The following is a 17,036-nucleotide window of genomic DNA, read 5'->3' on the forward strand; positions in this document are numbered from 1 at the left end:
TCCCCTCTAATGGAAAACGGTCATTCTGTGCTGGATTCCTCCCCTGGAGATGGAGTGGAGGGAGGGAGGCAATCGGCCCCAAGAATTGACAAACTGGGAAGTTCTGTGTGTCTCAAGGGTTGCAGATTTGGTTGTTGAAAGCTGGGGAGTCATTGTTTTAGCACAGATTCTGTCAGAGCCCACAGAACGTGGGCAAAGTGGGAGTGGTCTTCCTGGTTAGGCAAGGCTGAGTTGAACCCCGAACCGAAAGGGAGCATTGTGGCTTTTATAATCCAACGATGCAATGGTTATACCAGCTTACAGGAGTTCTCAGCAGGTGCTTTTTATTCATTGATAAAGAGCTAAGGCTCATTTTTGATAGATAATATATATTTATTAAATGTATTAATGTGTGTTTTATAATGTACCTTTATCCTCCCCTGGCTGTTGCATACTTTAAAAAAATCATTAAAGAAATTTCAGGACAATCAGCGTGTACCATAAACGACTGTATATAAATATTACAAATTTAAAAGATTGTAAAGCATGGGCAAATAGGTTTTATTTTCAAAATGCTGTTCTTAACACAAAAAATAAAGGCTTTACTGTTTACTTAAGACGTGTGGTAGCTTGTCAAAACAACCCAATACAACTACTTGGCTTTCAGATCTGCCTGGAGGCTGTCTGTGGCATTTTGAATGGGAGAATCCTGGTTAGCAGCAAACTGCAGAACAATTGAGGGTAATAAGTCAGTTTACCCATAAAATGAGGAATTTCTATAATGCTTTGGGGCCTAGACAACAAAAATTCTTTATCTTTATTGTTGTCTGGGTTTAAGTGTCTTATCTTGATGCAGTCAAAGTTAAGGGTCAGTCTCCTTGGGAAATGATCACAGGCAATAATGACTTTTTTATGAAAAGAGTACTCACAAGATAAACTTAAAACCCACTGCAGAGGTTTGGGACTTTATTTTAAATATGGATCTTTGCAAAGGTGGCCAAAACTGGGAAACTGGTAACTAGAGAAAACTTTAGCATCTCTTGGAATCAGAGTCCACTGTACATTTTAGCAGTGGTTGGTGTAAGAAGAATACTCCTGAAGCACTGATGAAATATACGAATGAAAGAATAAAATTGGGGGATAATGCAGAAAGTTAAAACTAGTACTTTCTTATGATAAACTATTTGCACTACAACATGTTTGCAATGAAAGATTCTTATCCGAATGCACCAAATCTCGTTGTTCAAGAAAGCACAATAGAGGAAGCATAACTTGAACATTTTCCTCAAGTGGGGTAATTGGAGCAAAGAGGGGAAAGATAGCGACAGCTGTTAAGCTTGTGGAGTCTTAGCTGCAGCCTCTTCATCCTCCATTTTGCATTTTACTGCAAAGAAATGAAAGAGAAAGTCAGGGTCAATTTACAAGCCTAGACAGACTTGGCTTCTGGAAACTGCAGACTTCGATACACAGAAGTCAGTTGCTTCGAAACCCACTGAGCGACTGCGATGGTTCTGGTCCTGTGGATCTGCCGGGGAAGAACACAGGGCCTTTGTCCTCCACCAGCAGCACCTGAAGTTTCAAAGCCACTTCACGTAACGTTCACGGCCATTCTGAGTTCAGTTCAGAAGAAGGTCAAAAGTATGCTTTGCAGGTCGGGGGCACTGAAGGAAGGAAGTTTTACTAAAGATGATGACAGATTCGAGGCTCTTGACTCGACTAAATCTGTCACCACTCACCCTGTTCCCCCCACACCCAAAATTAAAAACTCAGGACAGCACTGGGGTCAGTTCGAGGCCAGAAGAGAATCTTTTCTAGTCTTTTATGGTCTGGACAAGAATGTAATCCGGGTGATTTCCTGAGTCGGCCAAACAGGAAAGTTAGCTGAACGCAGAGCACTGCACTATTTGTAAAGGAAATTGTCCCAATAGATAAAAGCCCCTTCCGCCAAATATATGGACACCCAGCCCCCTGGTGGGTGGGAGATCCATTTGGAAAGACCCTCTCTTTTTAATAAATCTTCGCTTCTAGTGTCCAAGTGGTCTGAAGGGTTATTCAGAGCAAGGCTGCAGGCTCTGGTCATGCTTGAAGAGCAGTGTTCGCGTAGAAAGGGTGTTGGGGGTTGGTACTGTGTAGAGCAGAGATTTCGGTTGAGCCTGAACTCCCAGTGGCTGAGGGCACACGCTGGCCATGGACCCCATCACATGCAGCACAGTGGACTAAACAGGCTAGCCCAGCAGTCTTCAGGCTGGCGCTACACAAAGACTTCCCAAGGGCTCTTGGTCATGGTTTATTCAAAGACAGTTTCCAAATCTTGGCTTCCTTGTGTGGACTTGCAGTTAGTTGCTCATTTCCCTTTCCTACCTCTCCCCATCCTGGCATTACCCAGGGTGTAAAAAATCCCCAGGTGCCAAAAAAGGATGCAATTTGAAATGTTGGCATCCCCAGAGTCTCCTTTACTTTCTATACTTAATAACCATCAAATTTTAGAATTTGTGAATTTTAGAATTTTGTGAACTAGTATTAATAACTCAAACCAGAAAAATATTTTCAATACCAGGAGCCTATGGTCACAGGAAAATTAATTTTTTTTTCAATGTGTACTATTTTTGTTCCATATATATAGCACCTGTACAGGTAACCACAGTGAAGACCCTGTATGCCTCTAGGCCTATTGATGATGACAATGCATGAGCGAGGATGATCCACACCTAGGAGGTGCTCTCCCAGTATCCCGCTGGCACATGATGTAATCTAGGATATGAACAGCGACAGGCTGGGGTGGCGGAGTTCTGATTTGTAGCATTTGCCAGTTTCCATGTCTGATTTCAAGCTACAAGCCTGACGACATAATACAGAGGTAGGAAGGGGCGCACACAACCAGATGGAACAGCTCAGCACAGGGCTGTTCCAGATCCCCACGGGGAGGTGTGCAGGGAAACCCAGGCGCATGATGGTTTTCCGCGTGTGGTTGGGAGACCAGCAATGTTTGCATCACTGGGAACCTATTATAAATGCACATCCAGGCCCCCCGCCCCAGACCTATAGAATCAAAAATTGGGGGTGGAGCCCAGCCATCAGTATTCTTAACAAGCCCCCCCCCCCTGCACCGCCCCGGTGATTCTGATGTACACTAGATAAAGTTGAGACCCACTGACTACTGGTTTTTTATGCTGGCTGCGTTTAAGAATTACCTAGGTAGCTTCTGAAACCTGTTGGTACCTGGATCTCGCCCCAGACATTCTGATGTAATTGGTCTGGGGCCCGGGCATCAGTATTTATTCAAAGCTGTGTGTTGTTAAGATTCAGGATCAAGAATCTTTCTTGCTAAGGGTCAAGAAACCCAAACCGTGGGTGGAGTCCCTTAAGGAGACGTGAATGCAAAGACCCTCAGAGCAGTTCACAGGAGTCTCAAAGTCTCAAAACTTAAGCCATTTGAATGACATTCTCTCCGGCCTACAACTAGCAGAAAGACGCTTAAGGCTACTGGTAGTGTGGAAGGAAAGAGGAATTGGCTGATGGGAGGAGTTCCCAAGCCTTGGGTTTCCTTTAGTTCCTCAACCCTGCTGGAAGGAAGAATTCACCTGCATGCCTTTCCTTTTTTAACCAATCCTGTCATGCCTTGAGACCCTCCTCCCCACACCTACATTTTGGCCTTGCCTGGGAGAAAGCCCCTCCCTCTCTCAGGCCATTATACAAAAGTCTTGCAGGAGAGTAGCAAGAGATGCTGGGGACACTCCTTCAAGTTGGAGAGTCAAGACGCTAACTAGAGTTGATGGACTGGAAGTGAAGGTGTTGTGAAGCCTCATGATGGAATCACCTGGAACTCTGAACACTCCTGCTGCCCAGCCCCACCCCAGCCAATCAAGTCAGAATCTCTGGAGGTGGGGACTGCCCGCCAGTGCAAACACACTGGAAAACTGGCAATATTAAGTGAAACAGCATGTACATCCCCCACAATGCAGCGATTCCACTCCTGTATCCAGCCCCTGGAGAAGCTCCTGCACACGTTACTGGCAGACATCAGTGAGGATGTTCATGATAGCAGAAAACTGGAAACAGCCCCAAAATCCATCACCAGCTGACTGCATAAATAAATTGTGGTCTACTGGAACAGTGAGTATACAGCACTGAACCCGAACGAACCACAGCTACCCGTGTCGGCTTACCTTAGCTTACGGTATTGAAGAAAAAGATGCAAGGCACAGAATAATACATACCGTGTGATTCTATGTATAGCAAGTCTAAATGTAGAGGGTTGCATATAAAGATGAAGAGAATCTAAATAAAAGCAAGAGAATGATTATCACGAAAGTTAGGGTAAGTGGCTTCATGGTGAGAGGGGGAGCCTTAAAAGTGTTCACAGTGTTCCACTTCCTTAACTGGTATGGTGGTTACCTGAGTGTTTGCTTTATAGCTATCTGTGTTTTATGGTCGCTATCATATGTATATTTCGTCTCCTCCCAAGAAAAGGTAAGAAGAAATAAAGATGGTTGTCTGTAACTTGAAACTACAAAGTCAACTAACTAAGGAAGGGGAAAGAGCAACTTAACTCTTTTGGGGGGGGGGGGATTTAAGTGAGCTAATCCTCATCTGTCACATCAGGAAATCAGGAGGTAGAGTCTAAACTTTTCCCTAACCCTAACCCTAACCTTAACCACCCAGGGAAACAGCTCAGAGCTCAAAGTGACTGCCATAGAAGAGGGTGACAGAGATGATGTTCATTCATCCTCCTGTTTTATCCTATATACCCGTAACCACGGGAACCATGTACAAAGATTACTTTGCTAAACAATAAGAAGCAGATAACGTCTCTCCTCAGTGGTTTTCCTCCTCCAGGTCTCGGTGGAACTTTGCACAGGCAGGTTATTCAGTAGAAGGAGGGAGCAAGGGAAGAGGCAGTGGAGGGGAACAGGCAGTGAGATGAAAGACCCCAGTTTCCACCTTAGTTTAGAGACATCACTGTGGTTGGCTTCCAGCACCAACACCCGGCTGCCTCCATGGCCCTACGTTGTCCTTGTACCTCTTGGCGGACTGGTGCGGAGCCAGTTACAGAAGACCTTGAGAGAGAGGAAGATCCCAGAGTGATGCACCAGCCCTCCAGCTTCAGTTAAAGGCAGCGTGACAAGAAAGGTCTTGCACACTAGTGAGACCCGCTTACGCTCTCCTGTGTCACTCAGTGACAGAGCTGAGAACCCCAGACACGGCTAGAGAAGCTGCCTAAGACATAGGGAGGAAATTCAGGGGCCACAGCGTCATCCAGCTACTCATTCAGTGTTGCCCAGATGTGGCCTCGGCACAACGGACCACCTGGGGCAAAAATACAGATTCCTGGGCCCTGCCTCAAACCTTGATAATCAGAATCTCGATGAGTGAATGGGAATCAGCACCCACCACCTCTGCGCTTTGAGTGATCCTTCTGATGTGACAAGTTTGGGAAAGAGCGCTGTATCACTCAGCCATCACTCAGTGCCTGTTTCCTGAGGGCCCACGTCTGAGAGGGGCCCTGCCTCCTGAGGGCCTGGGAGGGGCAAGACCCGCAAAGTGCTCAGCACTGAGTCTGATCCAGAGAAGCACACACTACATATTAGCTATTACTATTTTCAGGGCACGGTCTTTGACCTCAAGAAGCTCACAGAGGGGGAGGCAGGAAAATTAACAGGGAATTAGAGATGCTTACACACCAAAGAGAGAGGCTGCTTCAGTAAATGTGCCTCCATCACACAGATGGGTCCTGGGGTTACAAAGAGAAGACTGGTTCACACTCTCAAGTCAGCTATATATATATATATATTGCTTAAAATATATTTTTATCCCATTAGCACCCAGTTTTTAGGATTCCGGGTAAATAATAAGACAACACTTGTGTGGCACTTAGTGGGCCCTTCGCACGTATGAAGTGAGGTACGTGCTGTTATTTTCCCGATGACCGTACAGATGAGGAGACAGGCACGCAGGTTACGTAAGGAGCCTGGGGTCACACTGTGGGCTGTCCGGCTCCTGCATTCATGCCCTTAACCTCCACAGGGTCGCGGTCTCTCTCCCCAGGGAGATGAAGATTTCTGTAATGAGGATGCAACAAAAGGTGCTGCTCCCACATGTCTTCCCACATAGACAGTTTAGGAACAACCAAAATGCCCAACACCTGTGGAATGAGTAGATACCTGATAATTTATAAACTTGACAAAATAGGATGAAACCATTCAAAATGTGCTTTTGCAAAGTTTGAAGGAACAAGGAGACGTGCCAAGAGCAAAATACAGTGGAATTTACAAAATTCCTATAAATTTTGATGATGCAAATTTTAAATTGCTCCATTCCAAAAGTTAAGTGTCTCCAAGGGGGACACTGTGGCTTCTGTCTGGTGGTGGTGAAAGCCAACAAAGCTGATGGCTCCAAAGGTAAAGTGGAAGCTAGGTTCTTTCACTCAGTCATCTCTGCCCTTGTTTTCCCTCTTGCTTTTCTGAAAAAAAAGTTTATTTTTCTTGAAAACAAGTGATTCCTATTTTATATTTAGTCCTGAGTGGGATGTTCATAATACATCCTTTAAATGTGACTGCCCTGTAAAAAATAAAATTACATTCATAACTAAGTGGTGGCCCAGCATTTCAACTCTTAAAAAAACTAAATATAGATAAAACGATTGAAAAGAAATGGGTGAGTTTTTGTTTTCCCAAATGTCTACCATCCACGTGCATCGCTATACCATTGGGGAAAACTTTCTAAAAGAATTACCAGAAAATATACCAGACAGAAGATAAACAGACTGTCAGGGCATCAACATGTACATGGTGTTACTGTGGTCAGGCAGACTGCAGAGGTGGGGAGAGGCAGGGAGGAGGAGAGGTCAGGAGCTGGGGAGTTCCAGGGGAGCTGGCCTCCCAGTATCAGCAGACCCACTGTTGGGAGACCCCAGGGAGAGATCCACCCAAGGGTGAAGTTGCCTTAGTAGAGGTGACCCCTGAAAAAATATTAATGAAATGTATGCTAGGAATAGTTTCTGATTGGGGAATTGGTAGGAAAGTAATGTTTCCCCCTCAGTTTGCTTGCTTACAGAAGGGTAGACTTTGGTGTCAAGCAGACCCAGTGTTCAAATCCTGGCTCTGCCATCTGCTAGCTGGGTGACCCCAGCCTCAATCCCATTTCCTCATTTGAACTAAGTAAAATAATCTTGACCTCACAGAGTCCTTATGAGATTAGGGAGATAATGTACCGAATGTGCCCAGTGCAGGGACTGATATGTTGTAGGTATTCAACAAATGTGACTTCTTTTCCCCTGAGTGGCCTGTAGAAATACAAGCTGAAACGCTGCTAAAGAGTTCACTTAGCATCTTTTAAAACTTATAACATGTCATTCATCATCTGAAAGTTAGTTAGTTATCTTGCAAGCTCAGCTATCAAACATGGCCAAGGATTTGAAAGTAAGCAGAAGAAGCCAGTGTAGATGTTTTGGAATGTGTGCCCCAAACTCTGGTGTTTTAGTTGCAGGAGTGTCTCTGAGACCTCTCTCAGAGCTTGTGTGCCCATCCTTAAAGCATCATTCAGGCAAGCTGAGCTACCAGATTTCCTCAGAGCATAACTGAGTTTAGAAATGAATTTGTGTCCCAATGGCTGATAAGCACCTAAAAAGGTGTGCATCAAAGAAATTAAAGCCACAGTGAGACAGCCACTACACACCCACCAGGATGATTACAATGAAAAAGACTCAACATACTAAGTGTTGGTGAGGATGCAGGACAACTTAATGCTCAGGCATCGCTAGTAGGGAGGGGAAACAATGCCAACACTTTAGCAAATGATTTGGCAGGATCTTGCCAAATTAAGTATTATGTATATACTCTCAGCCCATCAGTTCCACTCCTGGCTAATCCTCAACTGAAGTGAGTTTACATCCACCAAAAAACATATACAAGAATGATCATAAAAACTGGATACAACCCAAGTGTCCATCAATAAGAGATATACACATTGTGATACTATTCACAGGAAAGCATACTACACATCAGTGAAAAAGAGGAAACTACTGCTGCCCTCAACATTTTGGTTGACTCTCCCAGATGTAATAGCCAGCAAAAGAAGCCAGGCACAGAGTCCATACTCTTTCCATTTATGTGAAGTTTGAGAATAAGCAAAACTATTCTATGGTGACCCATTCTTCATCCTGATCCAGGTGCTGGTTACGTGGTGTGTGCCTACAGAGAGGTTCACTGTGCTGTACACTTAGGACTAGGGCACCCTGCTGTCTCTGAGTTTGACCTCAACAAAAAATAAAATAAAATTAAATTAAATACATAAAATAAAACAAAATAAAATAGGAAAATGGGGAGGAAGAGAACAGGCATCAAAATCTGAGGATGTTTTCATTCAGATCCAGGGCAGAGTCTAAGGTGCCTCGACAGTCCCTGAGGGCTCCACACTTGAAACAGATTAGTAACCGTATCACACTATTAAGTAGAAAATTTGCATTTACAGAATGCTAGGGCTTTACACAAATTTATCATCTCGTTTAATCACCCCAGCCACTCTGGGAGGTAGATGCTATCATTATTCCCATTTACCAATGAGAAAATTAAGGCTCAGAGACACTAAGCAACTTGCCCAAGGTCACAGAGCTAAATAAATGGCCCTGCCAGAACTCTAAGCCTGGTCTGTCTGAGTCCAAAATCCATGGTCTTAACCATCATGTCACACTAATGCAGAGTATGAGTTGGGGTCCCTTATCACCACCCAGAATAATCCAACAAAGCTTAAAGTCAGGTTGTATACTTTCCAATTAGGAGGTAGGGGAGTGTACAATATATATTACGAAGGTTTTTTTCTGTTTTTACTGGACTGAATTTTTAAAATAAGATTATTTTTCAATTATAAAAGCTGTTCATAGTCATTATAGAAAATCTGAAGAATATAGAATATAGAAAAAAATATGAAAAAAAACCTCCACGTCCCCACTGTAAGAATATGTCATGGAAGATTTTCTCTCTAAAAAGAAAGAAATGTTGACGTAGAGGGTAATGTCAATAGTCTGGTATGTTTACCCCCCTTTCTTAACTGTGCCAGATGTTGGGTTGTGTTATTTTGAGGAAAGTTGAGCCAACTTGGAAGCCACAAGGCACTGGGGCAGATGTGACAGTCTTGAATGTGCAGTAATTACTGTTGTTGACTTCTAAACAATGTAAACTCAGGGCGAAGTCTCCTAGAAAGCAGCATTTTAAATGGAAACATTTGGTGCTGGAAGTGACAACAATAGTTATATTAAAGCAGAATCGCAACATCAAGTTTTGACCCTGGAAAGGATCTTGATTTCTGGAAAGGGAGACATTTAATAAAAGCCATGTTTTTCATAGATGAGGGAAACTGAGGCTCCAACAGGGGAAGAAATGGGGCCATTGGGGCACAGCTTAGTTGCTCAGGGCACACCTTCTGGAGCCAGGCGACTTGGCTTTTACCATAATTTACCAACTGGGTGACCTGAGCAAGTCTCTTAACCTCTTTGAAGCCTCAGCTCCCTCACCCATAAAATGGGGACAGTAAGACCTTCCTCTCAGGAGACTGCAAGGGTGAAATGAGATGGTACCCGTTGCCTGGCACATGGTAGAGGCTCAATAAAATTATTTCTTAATTATATAGGCAATGCAGTGGCTGTAGAAAAGCTGGAAAATGTGTTTTAAAACAAATATTTAAACAAATTTTCTTTAAATTATGTAAGTGAGCTTACGTCCTACTCATATGTGTTTATACATCTATTAGTATTTTCTTTTCACATCTGAATTTACAAGGGTAGCTCCATTTCGCAGTTAGCATCAAGAATGGAGATTTAGCACAGCAGCTTAAATAGCCACCATCTAGTAGGCTGTCCTTCGAAATTCTGCGTCTTCAAAAGCCTAGGGAGTCAGGGGTGTGAATGAACACAGAAGAACCCTGTCAGCCGTGTCTTATGACTTTTTTATTTATCTCTGCATTCTCAGCTGCTGCTGCCAAGACTGAACCTTTAGAAATATCCCAGGCATTTTGAATGAACTCGGGTTATCAACAGTTCTCATCCAGTTCAGACTGGCAGAAGCCCTGTATATTGAACGCTGCCTTTAAGTGAAATGGAAACAGATCCTCCAGTTTATTTTTATATAGCTCCTCTGTGAGTGTAACAAGCTAATAACTAATTGAGAAACTATTTCAATCTGTAACTAGGGACTGGGGCAGTATTCACTCATTATCTTGGTAGCTGGTCCAGAACCTGAGGCAGACAGGGCTCCAGTCAAGAAACCCCGATGACGAAGCCAACTTTATCAAACCTTAAAAGAAGGAGATGGGAAGTAACATTCCAAGAGTTTCAACTACAGAGTTCTTTCTAATAGGAAGCCCACTGGTGTACTGAAAAGAAAATTTGAATTTTTCAAGCCCTGACGTTGGTGAGAAACTTACCCCCAAACAAAACTACTTTTTAGAAAGGATCACTCATATCATCTAGACATTTTTACCCTCTAAATGTCTCCTAAACCCATCCACTTCTGTCCAGTTCCACTGCTACCAGGTCATCCGATCCATCTCCCACCTGCAGCCATGCTCATCTTTCTATAAAGCCCATCTGATGATGCCACTGCCCTGCTAAAGCCCGTTAAAGGCTCCCTGCTGCCCTCAGGATCAAGCCCCAAGTCCCCCGAGGCCACTGCTCCCTCCCAGCTCCCCGGTGCCTCACACCCTGCTCTCATCGCTCAGGCCTTCTTTCAGTCCCCCTTCCAGGCTCAGGGTCTTTGCCTCCATCCTTCCCTCATCCAAAAGCCCTCCCTTCCATTCACGTCTAGTTAATTTCTAGGGGAACCTATTCAAACCCCTGCTAAAGTCTCTTGAGGCATCCTGAATTTCTTCGGAGCACTCGTCACAGTCTGTAATCATGGATTCACGTGATTACTGGAATAGTGTCTGCCTTCCTCACTAGGCTTGAGTTTCGAGTAGAACAACGGGTTGGCTTATGTTCTCCACTGAACCTCCAGCATCTGGCAGGTCCAGTCCTGCGCCCACAGCAGGCGCTCGATCAATCTTGGCTGAACCAATGAATGAAACCCTACTCTAGCTTCCTTTGGAAGCCCCAAGGCCTTTCTCTCTCAGACTCCAGACTGTCAAAAGGACACTCATCTTTTCCAGCAATATAAAGGATTCTCCAGGTCAGTGGGGATGCCCAGACTTCAGTATCGGAGAGGCAAGTATTTGCATCCAGTCTCTAGCACTTACTACCAGCATGCCCTTGGCCTAGTCGCTAACCCTCTCAAAGCTTGTTCCCTCACCTATAAAACTGGGTTCCTTGCGGATCTTATTGCACAGGGTAATCTTGATATTTAAATACATTAACTGAGATCACATACACAAATCCACCAGAAGAGCGCCTGGCACACAGCAGATGCAACAGGTGCTTAATAAATGGCGGTCCTCGTCAGAGCTCAAACCGCTGTTTGCCTGGTTTCCTAGGCAAATTATAACAAAATATAACTTGGGGTCTGACACCTTCCTTCTTGCCTTCCTTTGCCAGCACCGATTGTGTTTGTTGACTCAAAGACCGAAAATGACGAACGTGCCAGACACAGCCATGCTCTCTTGGAGCTAATCTATGTTTGAATTGAAAGATAAGTGTTTTCAATATGCAAACAATATCTTCAAGAGTTACATGAATTGGGTTAAACCCTCACACAGCCATTGCTGGGAAACGATCCTAAGACACTGATCTTAGATACAAACAAATATTTAGGAATATGGACATTTATTTGGTGCATGATATCGAAACACTTCTCTTTGGCTGATGTGAGAAAACGTTTAATGTCTACTCATTCTGATTGCAATTCCCAGGCTGATAGGAAAGACATGAACGTCACCTCACCATTTCCTCACAGGTAGACTGCTCCATTTCCACTGCCTGTTGCAACTTTAATATAGCTAGCAACAATAACAACAACGATAAAAATAATAATAATCATTATAAGTACTATTTATTGAGTTCTTACAGTATGTCACGTGTTGTACAAGGTCATATATCCCTATGTTGTCTTTAACCTTCAAAACAACTCTCTGAAGGTATTATTATCTCCAATTTTCAGATGAGAACACTGAGGCTCTGAAAGGTAAGTGACTTTTCTAAGATGCAAATGTGGGATTTGACACCTCATTTGCCTGTCCCTATTCTACTGCTCTTCAGGAAATCATCTCAAAGTTTGAATTAAAAGAGTAACGTTTTCAATATGTAAAAATATCTTCAATAGCTGCACAAATGAAATTAAATTCTCTTAGGAATGAAGGCAGCCATGGCAGCAATATTTATAATGGTGAAACTTAGAAAGAAGTGTCCAATAAGAAAAAAATTATGTAGCTAATCATGTAAAATAAGTTTATAATATACGGGGATATGTTTACCATGTAAAGCTAGGTGAAAAAAGCAAGGATACATGAAAATAACTGCTATGAAATATGATCTTTCCAATGTAAACTTAAAGATAGAGATCCATTTTCAAAAAGGTTGACATAAAAGATGACAACTGGAAGTTCAAGGGACGCAGAACAGCCAAAACAGTCTTGAAAAAAGAGAACAAAGTTGTAGGACTCACACTTTCCCATTTAAAAACTTACTAAAAGCAACAGTAATTGAGACTGGGTGGTACTGGCATAAGGATAAATATATAAATCACTGGAATAGACCTGAAAATCCAGAAGTGAACACTTATTTATTAAATTTATGTATTTATTTATTACATTTATGGTCAACTGATTTTCACCAAGGGTGCCAAGACCATTCAATGGGGGAAAGAATAGTCTCTTCAACATATGCTGCAGGACAACTGGATATCCACATGCAAAAGAATAAAGGTGGACCCTTAACTTACACCACATACAAAGAGTAACTCAGAATGGGTCAAGGACCTAAATAAAATCCCTAACACCATAAAGCTCTTGAAAAAAAGTGAGTGGAAAAAAGTGGTTTAGACATGGTCCATGGTCCAATAGATTAGACAATGATTTCTTAGATATGACACCAAAAGCACAAGGAACAAATGAAAAAATAAAGTGGACATCAACAAAATTTAAAACTTTCATGCTTCAAAATACACCACTTTCAAGAAAGTTAACAGACAACCCATGCAACTGCAAATCATATCTCTGATTAGAGACTTGTGTCTAAAATACATTTTAAAAAATCCTTACTACTCAATAAAAGACAGACGATCCAATTTAAAAAGGCAGAGGAGGGCTTCCCTGGTGGAGCAGTGGTTGAGAGTCCGCCTGCCGATGCAAGGGACACGGGTTTGTGCTCCGGTCTGGGAAGATCCCACATGCCGCAGAGCGGCTGGGCCTGTGAGCCATGGCCGCTGAGCCTGCGCGTCCAGAGCCTGTGCTCCGTGGCGGGGGAGAGGCCCGCGTACCGCAAAAAAAAAAAAAAAAAAAAAAAAGGCAGAGGATCTGAATAGACATTTCTCCAAAGAAGCTATACAAACGGCCAATAAGCACCTGATAAGATACTCAACATCATTAGGCATTAGGGAAACATAAATCAAACCACACTGAGATACCACTTAACATCCACAAAGATGGCTATAGTCCAACAGACAGATAATAAATACTGGTGAGGATGTGTAAGAATTGGAACCCTCATCCACTGCTGGTGGGAATGTAAAATGGCGCAACCGCTCTGAAAACAGTGTGGCAGTTCCTCAACCAACTGAACCTAGAGTTACCATATAACCCAGGAATTCCGCTCCTTACTATATATACCCAAGAGAAATGAAAACATGTGTCCACACAAAGTATTGCATGTGAATGTTCATAGTGGCATTATTCATAATAGCCAAAATGTGAAAACAACTCAGATGTCCATCAACCGATGAACAGATGCATAGATGTGATACATCCATACAATGGAATATTATCTGGCCATGAGTTGTATCCCCCTCAAATCCATATGTTGAAGCCTTAAATCCGCACATGTGACTGTACTGGAGATGGGGCCTTTAAGGAGGTGATTAAAGTTAAATGAGGTCATAAGACTGGAGCCCTGATCTGATAGAACGGGTACCCTTATAAGAAGAGGAGGAGATACAAGAACACTCCCTCCACTATGTGGGGACACAGCTAGAAGGCAGCTTCTGCAAACCAGGAGGAGAGCTCTCACCAGACCCAACCATGCTGGCACCTTGATCTTGGAAATCCAGACTCCAGACTGGGGGGAAAAAAATGTCTGTTGTTTAAGTCACCCAGTCTACAGTATTTTGTTATGGCAGCCGAGTAATATAAGTCCTAAAAAGAAATGATGTATTAATATGTGCTACAACATGGATGAAGCTTGAAAACACTGTGCAAAGTGAAGATGCCAGTCACAAAGGCAAATCTATAGAGATTGAAAGTCCACTAGTGGTCGTCTGGGGCTGGAAAGAAGGGGAGTCTTGTGGGCTTATAGCTAACGGGAGTAGGGTTTCTTCTGGGGGTGATGAAGATGTGCTAAACTTGATTGTGCTAATGGTGGCAAATTCTTGGACTATACTAAAAGTCATGGCCCACGGGCCCAGCCACTCCACGGCATGTGGGATCCTCCCGGACCGGGGCACGAACCCGTGTCCCCTGCATCGGCAGGCGGACTCTCAACCACTGTGCCACCAGGGAAGCCCAAAATAAAGTTATTTTTAAAAAAGAAAGATGACATTTTGATAGCAGTTATCTCTGGATGGTGAGACTTAGAATCAACCACGTTTTTGTTCAATTTTCCACAAAGGGCAAGTATTACTTTTCTAATCAGTTAAGAAGAAAGTTATTTTTAAAAATTCTGTTAAAACAAGTGCCAGCAGTATTCTCCTTTTCTACAAAGCTGATAAAGCTCACATCTCCTCAAGAGTCGAATACACACTAATGACAACTCCTCCGGGCCGGGCTTCTCAGTGTTTAATGTTCTCTCATGTACATTATCTCATGTGAGATTCACAACCTCTTTGTGCTGTAAACAAGGCAAATACCTATTTTCTTCCTGAATGTATTTATATCCTGCTTCCTCCCTAAAAGGATTTCAGATAATTTACAAAAAATATATAGTTAATAAAAATAGAAAAAAGAAAACCAAGTCTGAAGAGAAATGGAGAATTTAGATATGCTAACCAAGAAGAGTCAGTAAGTTGCTATAAATGAGGTTTAAATTGAACTCTGAGCTTCCTGGCAGACTAGGCAAAAAGGAGAAGTTAGGGAAGAAGCAAACCCCAAGGGGAGCTACATTTTTTCCTGGCACCGTTTGCTGGAAACATTTCTCATATGGGGATTTATTTTTGTAAAAAGATCTAATGGACCATGATCCAGGAATTCTACTCCTAGGTGTACACTCAAGAGATACTCTTAAGATATCTACCAGGAATGCTCATAGCAGTTTTATTCATAATAACTAAAAACTGTAAACAACTCAAATATCCATCAAGAGTAGAGTGATAAACAACTGCAGTATATTCATACAAAGGAATACTATACCACCAGTGGAAAAGAACAAATTACTGATACAACCAAGATGGCTGAATCACATAACATGTGGAGTGAACAAGCCAGATATAAAAGACTTTTATTTAAATGATGATCAAAAACAGGTAAAACTAGTCGAGGATGATAGAAACCAAAACAGTGATTACCTGGGGGGCAGGGGGTGAGAGGTCAGGAAGATGAGGTAGGTGGGGTGGATTGATTGGGATGGGACATGGCGGAGTCTTCAGGAATAATGGAAATGTTCCGTAACTTGACCTAAAGCTGGTTGGTACATGGGGAAGATGTCTATTCAGATCCTCTGTCCATTTTTAAATGTTTGGGGTTTTTTTTGATGCTGAGTTGTATGAGTTCTTTGTATACTTTGGATATTAACCCCTTATCAGATATATCATTTGCAAATATCTTCTCCAATTCAGTAGGTGGCCTTTTCGTTTTGTTGATAGTTTCCTTCTCTGTGCGAAAGCTTTTTAGTTTGATGTGGTCCCATTTGTTTATTTTTGCTTTTATTTCCCTTGCCTCAAGAGACATATCCAAAAAAAATCGCTAAGACTGATGTCAAAGAACATACTGCCTATGTTTTCTTCTAGGAGTTTTATGGTTCCAGGTCTTACATTTAAAAGAATAAAACTGGACTACTTTCTCGCACCATATAGAAAAGTAAATTCAAAATGGATTAAAGACTTAAATGTAAGAACTGAGATTATTTCATTTTTAAAAATGCATGTGGCAGGGGGCTTCCCTGGTGGCGCAGTGTTTGGGAGTCCGCCTGCCGATGCGGGGGACGCGGGTTCGTGCCCCGGTCCGGGAGGATCCCATATGCCGCGGAGCGGCTGGGCCCGTGAGCCATGGCCGCTGGGCCTGCGCGTCCGGAGCCTGTGCTCCCCAAGGGGAGAGGCCGCAACAGTGAGAGGCCCGCGTACAGCAAAAAAAAAAAAAAAAAAGCATGTGGCAACCCACTAATTGTTTTCACCATCCACAGTGGGAAAAACACTGCTCTAACATGATTCATAAATTTTATGATTTACAATAGTAATTGTCATTATTGAACCCCTACTGTCTGTGAGTATTGGACTAAATGTGTTACACGCACTGTCTCATATGGGTTTCTCTAGGATCCAGTGAGGGGAATACTTTTATAATTTCTATTGTACAGATGAAGAAACGGAAGGTCAGAGAGGTTAAGTAACTGTCTCAAGGTCACACAGCCAGTGAGAATTTATAGGTGAGCATTAGCTCAAGTCTATTTAACTCAAATAACCTTGCCTCTCAGTTGGGCTTTTAGGAGGGTGTTAATTTCATTTTAAAGTTAGAAGATGGAAGATCAGGAAGGTTAAGTGCTTTGCTCAAAGATACACAGCTAGGAAGCTTCTAATTAGGGTTTGAATATAAATCTTGGGATTCCAGGCCCAGTACTCTTTTTTTTTTTTTTTTTTTTTTTTTTCCTTGCGTTATGCGGGCCTCTCACTGTTGTGGCCTCTCCCATTTGCGGAGCACAGGCTCCGGACGCGCAGGCTCAGTGGCCATGGCTCACGGGCCCAGCCGCTCCGCGGCATGTGGGATCTTCCCGAAAC

This window comes from Lipotes vexillifer, unplaced genomic scaffold (assembly GCF_000442215.2).
Source record: "Lipotes vexillifer unplaced genomic scaffold, Lipotes_vexillifer_v1.1 scaffold232, whole genome shotgun sequence".
Classification (NCBI taxonomy): domain Eukaryota; kingdom Metazoa; phylum Chordata; class Mammalia; order Artiodactyla; family Lipotidae; genus Lipotes; species Lipotes vexillifer.